We start from the raw sequence: 11097 nt of genomic DNA, 5'->3' as shown, positions 1-11097 counted from the left end.
TTTTTTTTTTTTTTTTTTTTTTTTTTTTTTTTTTTTTTTTTTTTTTTTTTTTTTTTTTTTTTTTTTTTTTTTATGAAAACCTATATAAGGTGGAGGGGTACGGGGGGACAATCAATTCCTAAGATATCTAGATGTTTTTCCTAAAATAGATGGGTATCTTTATTTTAAAATACCTAAATAATTTTCTAAAAATAATATAGGATCAACTCATACAATTATTGGGGTTGACGCTAGTGATGATATTTTAACACTCTACATAACACTAGTTCTCATTCGTTGCACCATGTTCAGCTAACAATGAAAAAAGTTTTCATTGTTAGCTCTTCTATAAACAAGTCTGCCACTTTGTCTTTTGTCTTGATCCACTTCATCTCGATTTCGTCATTCAGGACTTTCGCTCTAATGAAATGGTAGTGTACCTTCCCATTCTTTGTTCTAGCATGAAACATCGAATTTTCTGCTAGGCTAATCGCATATTGGTTGTTACAATGAAGTGGTATTAGATAGTCAATTTTTTGGTGCCAATCTTCCATCAATAGTTTCAGTCGTGTATTTTTCTGAGCTGCTCTGTTTCTGCTTCTCTAGTTGACAATGATACTGCTGGTTGTCTTTTGTTACATTAAGAAATTGTTCTCGAACCAAGTTTGAACACATACCTGATGTTTGATCTTCGGGTATCGTGATATCCTGCATAGTCAACATCAAGGTATCTAGCTAGCTTGCAGTTTTTGCTTCTTTTGTACAAAAGATCATAATTGATTGTACCTTTGACATATCTCAAGCTCTATCGAACCGCATCCAAATGAGGCTTCTTTGCACTTTGCATGTATTGAGTAATGACTCCAACTTCCTTTTCAAATCTATTTGGTTGGTTCATGTAGATCTCCTAATCCAACTCTTCATGCAATAAAACATTTTTCATATTCATCTGCCATAATTTTCAATATTTATTTACCATAAGTGCTGGAGGAACATATATGATAATGATATTCGCCACTGGGCTAAACGTTTCATCATAATCTAGTCCATATTGTTGAGAGAACCCTCGAGCAACATGTTGAGTCTTGTATCTCTCGGTTGATCCATCCGAGAGACACATTATTTCGTAAGCCCACTTGCAAGAGATGAGTTTGATATCTATTGGTCTTGACACTAGTTCCCAAGTTTGATTTTGCTCAAAGGTTATAATTTCTTACTCCATTACTTGCTATGAAGTCGTATTGTGTGAAGTTTCTTCGTATGTCTTTGGCTTTTTAACTTTGTCTTCTATAATAGTTGTATTAATATATTTTGGATTTGGCTTTAATATTCTTTCTAGCTAAGTTGTTGAGAAGTCATTTTTTTGTTAGAATAATTTGATTATATCAAATCAAATAAATAGTTAGAGTATTTTTACCTATTTAGTTTAACTACTTTGCAATATTTGTGGTTAGTTTCTATTTCTATTGTTATTTGTAAAGCTATAAAAGTCATGTTTAGTATTCAATAATATCATCACTTAAACTCCAATGGTTCATGTTTCTGACTTAGTCATTCTTTTGTCAAAACATTACAATTGGTATCAGAGCCACCACTAGGCTTTGTAGAGAAGCAATTTTTGAGTGATCAAATACAAAGAGTATGAGTGAAGACAAAACTTTAACGAAGATCCCTCACTTTGATGGTCATTATGATCACTAGAGTGAGCTGATGGAATTTTTTTTTAGAGCAAATGGTCTATGGAGTGTGGTAGAGATTGATTTCTCAGAACCAGTGGAAGGAACAATGTTGACTTAAGTACAAAAGGGCCACCTTGATGATATGATGCTAGACTCAAAGATCACCAAGTAAAGCATTACCTCTTCCAGGAAATTGATAGTACCGTCTTTGAATAAAATTGGATCGTCGCACAACCAAGGTTGTCTGGGACTCAATGAAGCGAAAGTTTGGTGGAAACCAAAAAGTGAAGAAACCTCTTCTTAATGCATTAAGGAGAGAATTCGAGATCCTAGACATGAAGAATGATGAAAGTATTACAAATTGTTTTGCAAGAGTGATGATAAACTTCAACAAGATTTGAAGCAATGGAGAAGATATGTCATACAAGAAAATTGTATACAAAATTATGCGTACCCTGACTAAAAAATTTACTTATGTCTTAATATCCATTGAAGAATCCAAAAATAATGATAACATGTCCATTAATGAATTACAAAGTTTATTAGTGATGCATGAACAAACATTTCGAAGATCCAATATTAATGGAGAGGAGAAAGTTCTAAAGTCGAAGGTCGAACGGAAATAAGTAACAGAGGAAGAGAAACACACAGAGACAGAGAACGCGGAAGAGGAAGATAAAATTTCAACAAATCAACTGTTGAATGTTGTAGGTGTCATGACTTGGGTCACTTTCAATATGAATGTCCAAAGATGAACAAGAAATTGAATTATGGAAAAAGAGGATGAAATTTTGTTAATGACTCATATGGAAAGACATGAAGCAAAAAGAAGTAGTGCTTGGTTCTTAGATTCTAGTTGCTCAAACTATATGTGTGCAAATGAAGGTATGTTTTTAAGCTTAAACAAGATCTTTTCCCACAATGTCAAGCTTGGATATAATACAAGTATGAAAGTTACTAGAAAGGGTGCAGTGAAATTAATTTTTCATGGGGTTCGTTACACGGTTAGTAATGTATATTGGGTACCTGAACTCAAAAATAATCTTTTATGCGTTGGACAACTACAAGAAAAATGAGTAGCAGTGCTATTCAAATATGGTGTATGTAGTATCTATCATCCACAAAAAGGAAAAATGGCAGAGTTAACAATGAGTACAAATCGACTTTTCATTTTTCTTGTTGAACCATCTGTCACAACAAATGATGGAAGATGCCTCCAAGTTTCAAATACGAATCAGTCAACACTTTGACACCATCATTATGGTCATCTCGGCTACAAAGACTTGTGCACCTTGAAACACAAAAACATGGTGAAAGGTCTACCGCAAATTGTAGCTCCAAACACCACCTGTGAAGCCATGTATGAAAGACAAACAACATCGAACTCCATTTTCAAAAATGGTTAAACGGAGAGTAATTGAAAAATTGGGCCTTGTTCATGCAAATCTATGTGGTCCAATTTCACCCGCCTCAAGGAGCCGGAAAAAATATTTGTTGTGCTTTATAGATGGTTTTTCAAGGAAGTCATGGAGTTATTTTCTTGTAGAAAAATCAGAAACATTTTATCATTTCAAATGTTTCAAAATAATGGTAGAAAAAGAAATTAGAATGCCTATAAAATGTTTAAGGATAGATAGAGGAGGAGAATTCAACAATTTTTGCAAACATGGAGTGAAGAGGCAATTGACCACAGCGTATACCCCACAACAAAATGGAGTGGCTGAATGCAAAAATCGTACCGTGATAAACTTCATAAGAGCTATGCTAATAGAGAAGAAAGTGCCTAAAAATTTCTGGCCTGAAGTAGTCAGGTGGACGAATCACATTTTGAATCAATCACTCACTCTTGCAGTAAAAGACATGACACTAGAAGAGGCTTGGAGCGGAGAGAAACCATCAGTAGATTATTTTTATAGTTTTTGGATGTGTGGGACATGTCATATTCACGATGCCAAGAGAAGCAAACTTGAAGTTAAAAGTATTACATGTGTTTTATTTGGAGTCAGCAGCGAATCAGGTTATAAAATATTTGATCTAGCTACAAATAAAAATTATAGTAAGTCGTAATGTGGCTTTCGAGGAAGATCATGAATGAGATTGTAATTTTTTTTAAGGTGAAACAAAATTGGATTGACGTAAATATTGAAATTGATGAGAACATAGTCGAAGAAGAAGAAATCGCAGTGAAAACGACTGAACCGGTTTCTGAAACAATTGAACCAATTGCTGAAAACAATTTTTCAGTAGCTGTTGCACCAGATTTGACAATAAGGGAGGGGAGAAATCGATATCCACTTGTATGGTTAGAAGATTATGATTCTGGTGAAGACTTATCTTAAGAGGATGAAGAAAATATGACATTCTTGATGATTTTAGATCCTGTGAATTTTAAGGAAGCTGTCAAAAGCCCAAAATTAAGATTGACTATGGATGAAGAAATCAAACCCATTGAAAAAAAAAATCAAACATGAAACTTGGTGGTTCTACTGGCCAAAATAATGAAAATAAAAGTGAAATGGATTTATAAGACCAAGCTAAACGAGCCTGGAGAAGATAAATACAAATCAAGATTGGTGGTAGAAGATTACATACAAGAGCATGAAATTGATTATACGGAATTATATGCACCTCAGGCCAGAATGAATATTGTGAGAATGATCATTACTTTTACCACCCAAAAAGGTTGGACACTCTATCAATTAGAAGTCAAATAAGCTTTTCTATGTGACGAGTTAAAAGAAGAAATTTTTGTTGGACAACCAAAAGGCTATGAGAAAAAGAAAAGTGAGGAGATGTGTACAAACTCCAAAAGCCTCTCTACAGATTAAAACAAACCCTAGAACCTGGTTTAGTCGAATCGAATCCTACTTCATCCAGGAAGGATTCAAAAGCAGTTCCAGTGAGCAAACACTTTTCATCAAGAGGAAGGGAGGTAAAATTCTTATTATAAGAAGTTATGTTGATGATCTTTTATTTACTAAAGATGATAGAAAAATTATTGGAGGAGTTTAAACGTTCCATGAAGAAAGAGTTTGATATGACTGACTTATGTGAGATGAGATTTTTCCTTGGAATAGAGGTAATAGAAAGATTAGATGGTATTTTTATATGTTATATAAAGTATGCTACTGAAGTTTTAAATCGATTTGAAATAGAGAATTACAATTATGTTGGTAATCTCATTGTTCCAAGATAGAAAATTGGCAAAAATAAAAATGGTGTAGAAGTAGATGTAACTTTGTATAAACAAAAAAGTGGGAAGTCTGATGTATCTCACAACTACTCGTCTTGATCTCATGTTTGTTGTAAGTTTAATTAGTCGTTTTATGGCATGTCCAACACAACAACATTTTACAGCAGAGCTTTAAGGTACTATAGATTATGGTGTATTTTATAGAAATGAAGGAGTTAGTGATTTAATTGAATTTACTGATAGTGACTACACCGGAGACATTGAATATAGCAAAAGTACTTCAGGCTATATGTTTATGATGAGTGGAGAAGCAATAGCTTGGTCTTCTCGTACACAGTCTATATCCACCTTATCAACCACAGAAGTTGAGTTTGTTGCTACTAATGCCTATGCATAATAAGCTATTTGGATGAGGATGATACTCAAAGAGATTGGTCACTTTCAAATAGAAAGAACAAAACTAATGTGTGATAATACTTCAACTATTAATCTATCCAAAAATCCAATTCTACATGGAGCACATAGGAATAAGATTTCACTATCTTAGATATCTTACCAAAGAAGGAACTAATAGAAATATACGAGATACCTTAAGGCCCAATACTAATTCAAGAAGTACCTACGACCTAGCCTTTTGTGACCATAACTCTAAATGCCAAACATGCCTTTGTGCAAATCACATTTGTAGGCCTAGAAAAAACTATTCACTTAGGGAATGACAACACAAGAGGAATTATGTACCCCACGAGTGGACCATTATTCTTAGGGAGTTTTGGATAAGTTGGCATATCAAGACATAAAGTTCACCAACCTTGAAGAGGAGCTATGGGGTTCATGGTTGTAAGGTGTTGGTTGGAGTCTTTAGAGACTAAGTTCAAGTTATGGACTTCTAGGAGCACGATGGGAAGCATTATGCCACTTATGAGTGATGGGGTGATAGACATTCCCCGTGAAAGATCGCCCAAGAAATGGCAATTTGCTAGGGATCTCAAAGAAGAGGTTCAAGCTCAATATATGGACATGGTTATCAAGATTATGTGACCGCGTTCTAAGCCATTCTTGCGACTAGATAAGCATACCAAAAAAAGTAGAATGTGGAATCGTCATGGTAGACTAGTGAACCTTGAAGTCGAGGACAATAAAAAAAGGGGTCAAAGTTATTGCCCACACTACCAGTGTTTTGGAGAAAAGAAGAATCATACACCATGATAATAGGAACCTATCCTTGAATAGGTTATCTGGACTACGAAGAGTTGAACTGAAGTTCCAAACACACGATTGCATACGAGGTACTTGTGAAGCATAGGTAAAGGTAGGGCCTCTAGATCACATGACTCAGGGACTACCTCAATGGAGGTAGTGTTCATGATTAGCAAAAAAAAAAAGCAAGGCCAACAGGAGACAGTATATTATATGTTAGGATCGCAGAACAATGCACATACTTGATCTAGATGAACATAAAAAATAGGAGAGAGAATGTAATGAAGAATATTGGCTAAAAGTTTTGTGTTGATGACTTCAGGTATGTACCTTAAGAGATAATACAAAGAATAAAGAAAGTACATCTTCAAATCATTGTCTAAGGGTATATATTTGGTTTCAATTTACTATATATAGCTCTAATAGATGTAACCACCTATTATACATAAATCTCTACCAGCTTTTTACTATGAATAGACATAGACGACATATCCCAACAATTCTTCAACTTAGAGATTGATCCAATCAACCAAGAATTTCAGTCTCAAACGACTATCAGCGTCTTCACTACACCATACCAATTAAGGCTTTGCACATCCTCAATGTTCCAACATCAACACATTTTGTTAACATGTTTGCTTGATTATTTGCACTCTCTATCTTCTCCAAACGCATCACCATCTTCCACTAACCTGCAAGTGAAATGATGTCGCCTTCTTTGTTTTGTCTTTGAATGATAGATTGGGTTCCTCACAAACTGTATGACACTTTAAATATATGTATAAAGAATCTTTTCATGCTGCTACTTGCCCAATTTTTCTAGATAGTCTATGATCATATCTTCTACTTTCTAGCTTCAGCTATTGCCTCGTACTCAGTCTCAATAGATGAAAGAGCAAGGTATTTATGAAGCCTAGACATCCCATCATGGCTTGCTTTCACTTGGTTGTATCCTCCAACTGTAGGGCTTCATCAAAGGGCTCTAGTTCTCCTTCATTAGTCAGCAACAAATAGTGTAACGAAGGTACATAGCTATCTAGTACTCTGCTAGCTCTGGATGATCTTTTCAACACCTGCTCAGCTGTCACTTACTCCACCTCTGGTTCCTCAGCAACAGCTTCAAGATATTCTTGAGTATCTGCTACAACATCACTAACTAAATTTTTCCGAACTCAACCTCAACTCTCACTTGCTTCATTGTTTTGGAATCTTTCTTCTCTTTGTTCTTACATAGAACATTTTCATCAAAAGTCACGTCACAGTGTCTTAGGACTTTTCGGTTCTTGTCATCCCAATACTTGTACTAGAACATGTGAGAACTATAGCCTATGAAATAGCATTTTACAGTCTCAACGCCAAGCTTGTCATTGCCCTTTGGATCAACACGAACATACGCAACACAACCAAAAGTTCTCATGTGAGAGTACTTGAGCTCTTTTTATGTCCATACTTCTTCTGGCAACTTGAACTCTAAGGGTACTGACGACCCTCTATTGATCAAGTAGACTGTTATATTTACAACATCGACTCAAAATTTCTTTGGTAATCTAGAATGAATCCTCATACTCTTTGCCTGCTCATTCAATGTTATGTTCATCCTTTTAGCAACACCATTTTGTCTTGTTTTACTAGGAATTATCATCATTAATCGAATTACCTTAGCTGCACAAAATGCTTAGAATTCTGACTTGTCGTACTCTTCTCCATTGTCAGACCTCAGACATTTGATCTTCAAGACGATCTGATCTTTTACTTCAGTTTTCTACTTCATGAAGGTGACAAACACATCTGACTTGTGTTTCAGGAAATAAATCCACACCTTCCTACTGAAATTATTGATGAAGGTGATGTAGAACATTGATCCTCTAAGTGATGAAACTAGAGATGGTCCCCAAACGTCTGTATGGATCATTTCCAACCGCACTTTCTTCAATTCTCTAACAGTCTTTGTGAAACTAACTCGTTTCTGTTTGCTCATAACGTAGTTCCCACAAGAACCCATATCAACACCTTCCAAAACTCCTTTTAGTGCCAACATCTTCATTTTTTTAACTCTCATATGTCAAAGTCTATTGTGCCATAGACTTGAATTTGAAGCACTCTCAGCAACAACAGTCATGTTCATACACCCTGCAGTGGTGTATAAGGTTCCAAATTTTGTGTCATGAGCTACCACCATAACATCCTTCACAATCTTCCACGAACTCTTCTCAAACTCTGTTGCATAACCTATGTTATCCAACTGACCAATAGAGATTAGGTTCTTCTTGAGACTAGAGATATATCTGACATCTTTTAATGTCCACTGATTTCGTGCGGGAGTTTTTATGAAGACATCCCCTTTCCTTCAATCTCCAAGGCTTTTTTGTTGATAGATACGCCTTCTCGAAATTTTTAAACTTGAAATTCTAGAACAACTATTTATTTGGAGACGAATGAAAAGATGCACCTGAATCCAAAATCTAGGATTCAATTAAACTGTCCACACTAAGAATTAGAGCATTCCTAGTGTCTTCTACGGAATTTATAGAATCATCGCCATCCTTTGATTTTTGATTTAGCTTTCTTTTTGGTCTTGTATAAACTTTTCGAAAGTGACGTTTGTTAGATAAAAGTCTACGGTTTTCTTTATTTAGTTTTATTTTTCATTTTTTCCTTAAAATTAGTTAGTTGAATCTATGCACACAGGAGAATGGAATAACTTATTTTTAGCTGGCGGCCAAGATTTATAGGCCACTTAGGCCATTTTTAGAATTTAGTTTTTTTTAAATAGTCTAATTAAATGAGAAATATTTGTGCCGTGTTTTTCAACAAAGTCAAATCCCAAGCTTTTGTTCTCTCTATTATTTTCTCATGCTTTCTGTTTTCATTCTTCTTCCTAACAAATTTTCTTGAGCGGTTTTTCCTCTGTTAACGATTTCCTCTCACCAATGTCGATTTCCTCAGTCAAAAGACATCAACGTTTTTCTCTACAATTCCAACACGTTACATTTGGTATGTTTGAAAAGTTTTCACGGTTCTTTGATTTTGATCGACCTTTGTTTGGACCCTTCGATTTACTTCTTCCCCTTTGGTCAACACTAAGAGCACCATTAGATGAATCTCCAATTTCTTGTTTTTGAATACTTTCGTTGTGAACTACATATCGAATTTTATCGAACTTTAATTTCTCAGATCCTCAAAAACTGTTGCGCAGCAACAACATTATCTCATGACTCGGGTAAAGATAACATCAAAATTAATGCTTTATTTTCATCTTCGAAATTAATGTCCACCAAACTCAATTGACTTACAATCAATTGAATTCATTTATATGACCTACAACAGATCCATCTTCAGACGTTTATAGATTAATAATCTCCGCATCAAATACAACTTGTTCATAGTCGACGATTTTTCGTACATATTCGACAGTGCCTTCGACAGATCTGACGTTGTCTCCTCTTTGATTATGTTGAACACCTCATCTTTGGATAGGGTCAACTGGATTAGTCCTAAGGCCTATCGATCCTTTAGCTTTATTGCTCTGTGGTCATGGTATTCGGCTTCATCCCCAATAAGGGTTCTTGAAGATCTTTCTGTTACAGATAATCTTCAATCTGCATATTCCAGAAACTGAAATCCGATCCATCGAACTTATAAATTACAATATTTGAAATTTTCATCTTCACACATTGTGGTGAATCTCGCCTAACTCTGATACCAGTTGCTAGGATCGCATAATGACGCACAATCTCGAACTAGATGAAAGAAAATGCAAGTAAGAATATTGACTAAAGATTTTGTATTAATGACTTCATGTATGTAGTCCAAGAGAGAATACAGAGAATAAAAAAAGTACTCTAAGAGAGAATACAAAGAATAAATAAAGTACATCTTCAAAGCAAAGCACTGCATAAGGGGTATGTGTACCGTTTCAATTTACTATATATAGCTTTAACATATATAACCACCTACTATATCTAAATATCTACCAAATATATCTTTACCAACTTTGTAGTATAAATAGATATCAGATTTCATATCCCAACATTATAGGGAATGTAGAGGATTGTCATGGTTGTCAGGTGCCAAATCTGAATTCTGAATCCTAATTTGAAACTTGGACACATGTTGTTACACCTACTTATAGAGGAAGTTTATAAAAGCTTAAGGAAAAGCTAGCAGAGAATTATGCCTACCTTAATTCCAAGGCATGTCCAAGATAATATTTGTAGTGAAAGCAGAGAGATTAATAAATCAAGGAGCATGGCCGAATGAGTTGTGATGGCCGACGACATCCCGAGACTCGGGATGGCGTCAAGACATATGGACCTTGTCGATGGGGATTGAGATGGCAAGATGAGATGCAAAGTTGTACTGAGAGACATTGGCCTGAGTAGAGCCAAGGTCGAGCCGAATGAGTTGGCCTAGTATAGAGGTAAGTCGGATTAGACGATTGAACATGCACGCATAGGCGGCGTGTGTGGTTGAACAAGCTTGGATTCCGCACAAGTGATGTTCGATTGGCAAAGAGAAACCTCGTCTAAGGTCCGACGAAGCCACAAAGTCGGGGCAAAAAATATATATGGGGCTTAATTCTCCCTCAAGGCTAGTCGTGAGTGTGTCAAGATCACGATGCCGCACGGTAAAAAATGTAGGACCGTGACATTAAGCACGCTGAGATCGCTCATCTTGAAGTTCTCTGACATCTCCCTCTTGAATCTTCTAAGAACTTTCATGTCGCCTTAGTGATTATGAGGTCATCGACGTACACTCCCACGATCAGCCACTGCTCACCATGGCCGTGCATGTACATGTCATGCTCAGAGGCACAACGCTTGAACTTCGGCGACAGTAGGGTACTATCGAGCTTCGCATTCCAGGCTCGTGGTGCTTGTCGAAGCCTATAGAGTGCCTTATGCAGGCGCAGTACCTTGCCGGGGTTATCGTTGTCCAGGAAGTAAGGTGGTTGTCGGACGTAGGCGGTCTCCTTCAACTCTCTGTTGAGGAAAGCGGACTTCACGTCCATGTGGTGGACCTCCCAAGAGTAATGTGCCGCGATCG

The sequence above is a fragment of the Cucurbita maxima genome, unplaced genomic scaffold (genome assembly GCF_002738345.1).
Source record: "Cucurbita maxima cultivar Rimu unplaced genomic scaffold, Cmax_1.0 Cma_Scf00019, whole genome shotgun sequence".
NCBI classification, from domain to species: Eukaryota; Viridiplantae; Streptophyta; class Magnoliopsida; order Cucurbitales; family Cucurbitaceae; genus Cucurbita; species Cucurbita maxima.
The sequence above is the reverse complement of the archived record's forward strand: the minus strand, read 5'-3'. Positions refer to the sequence as shown.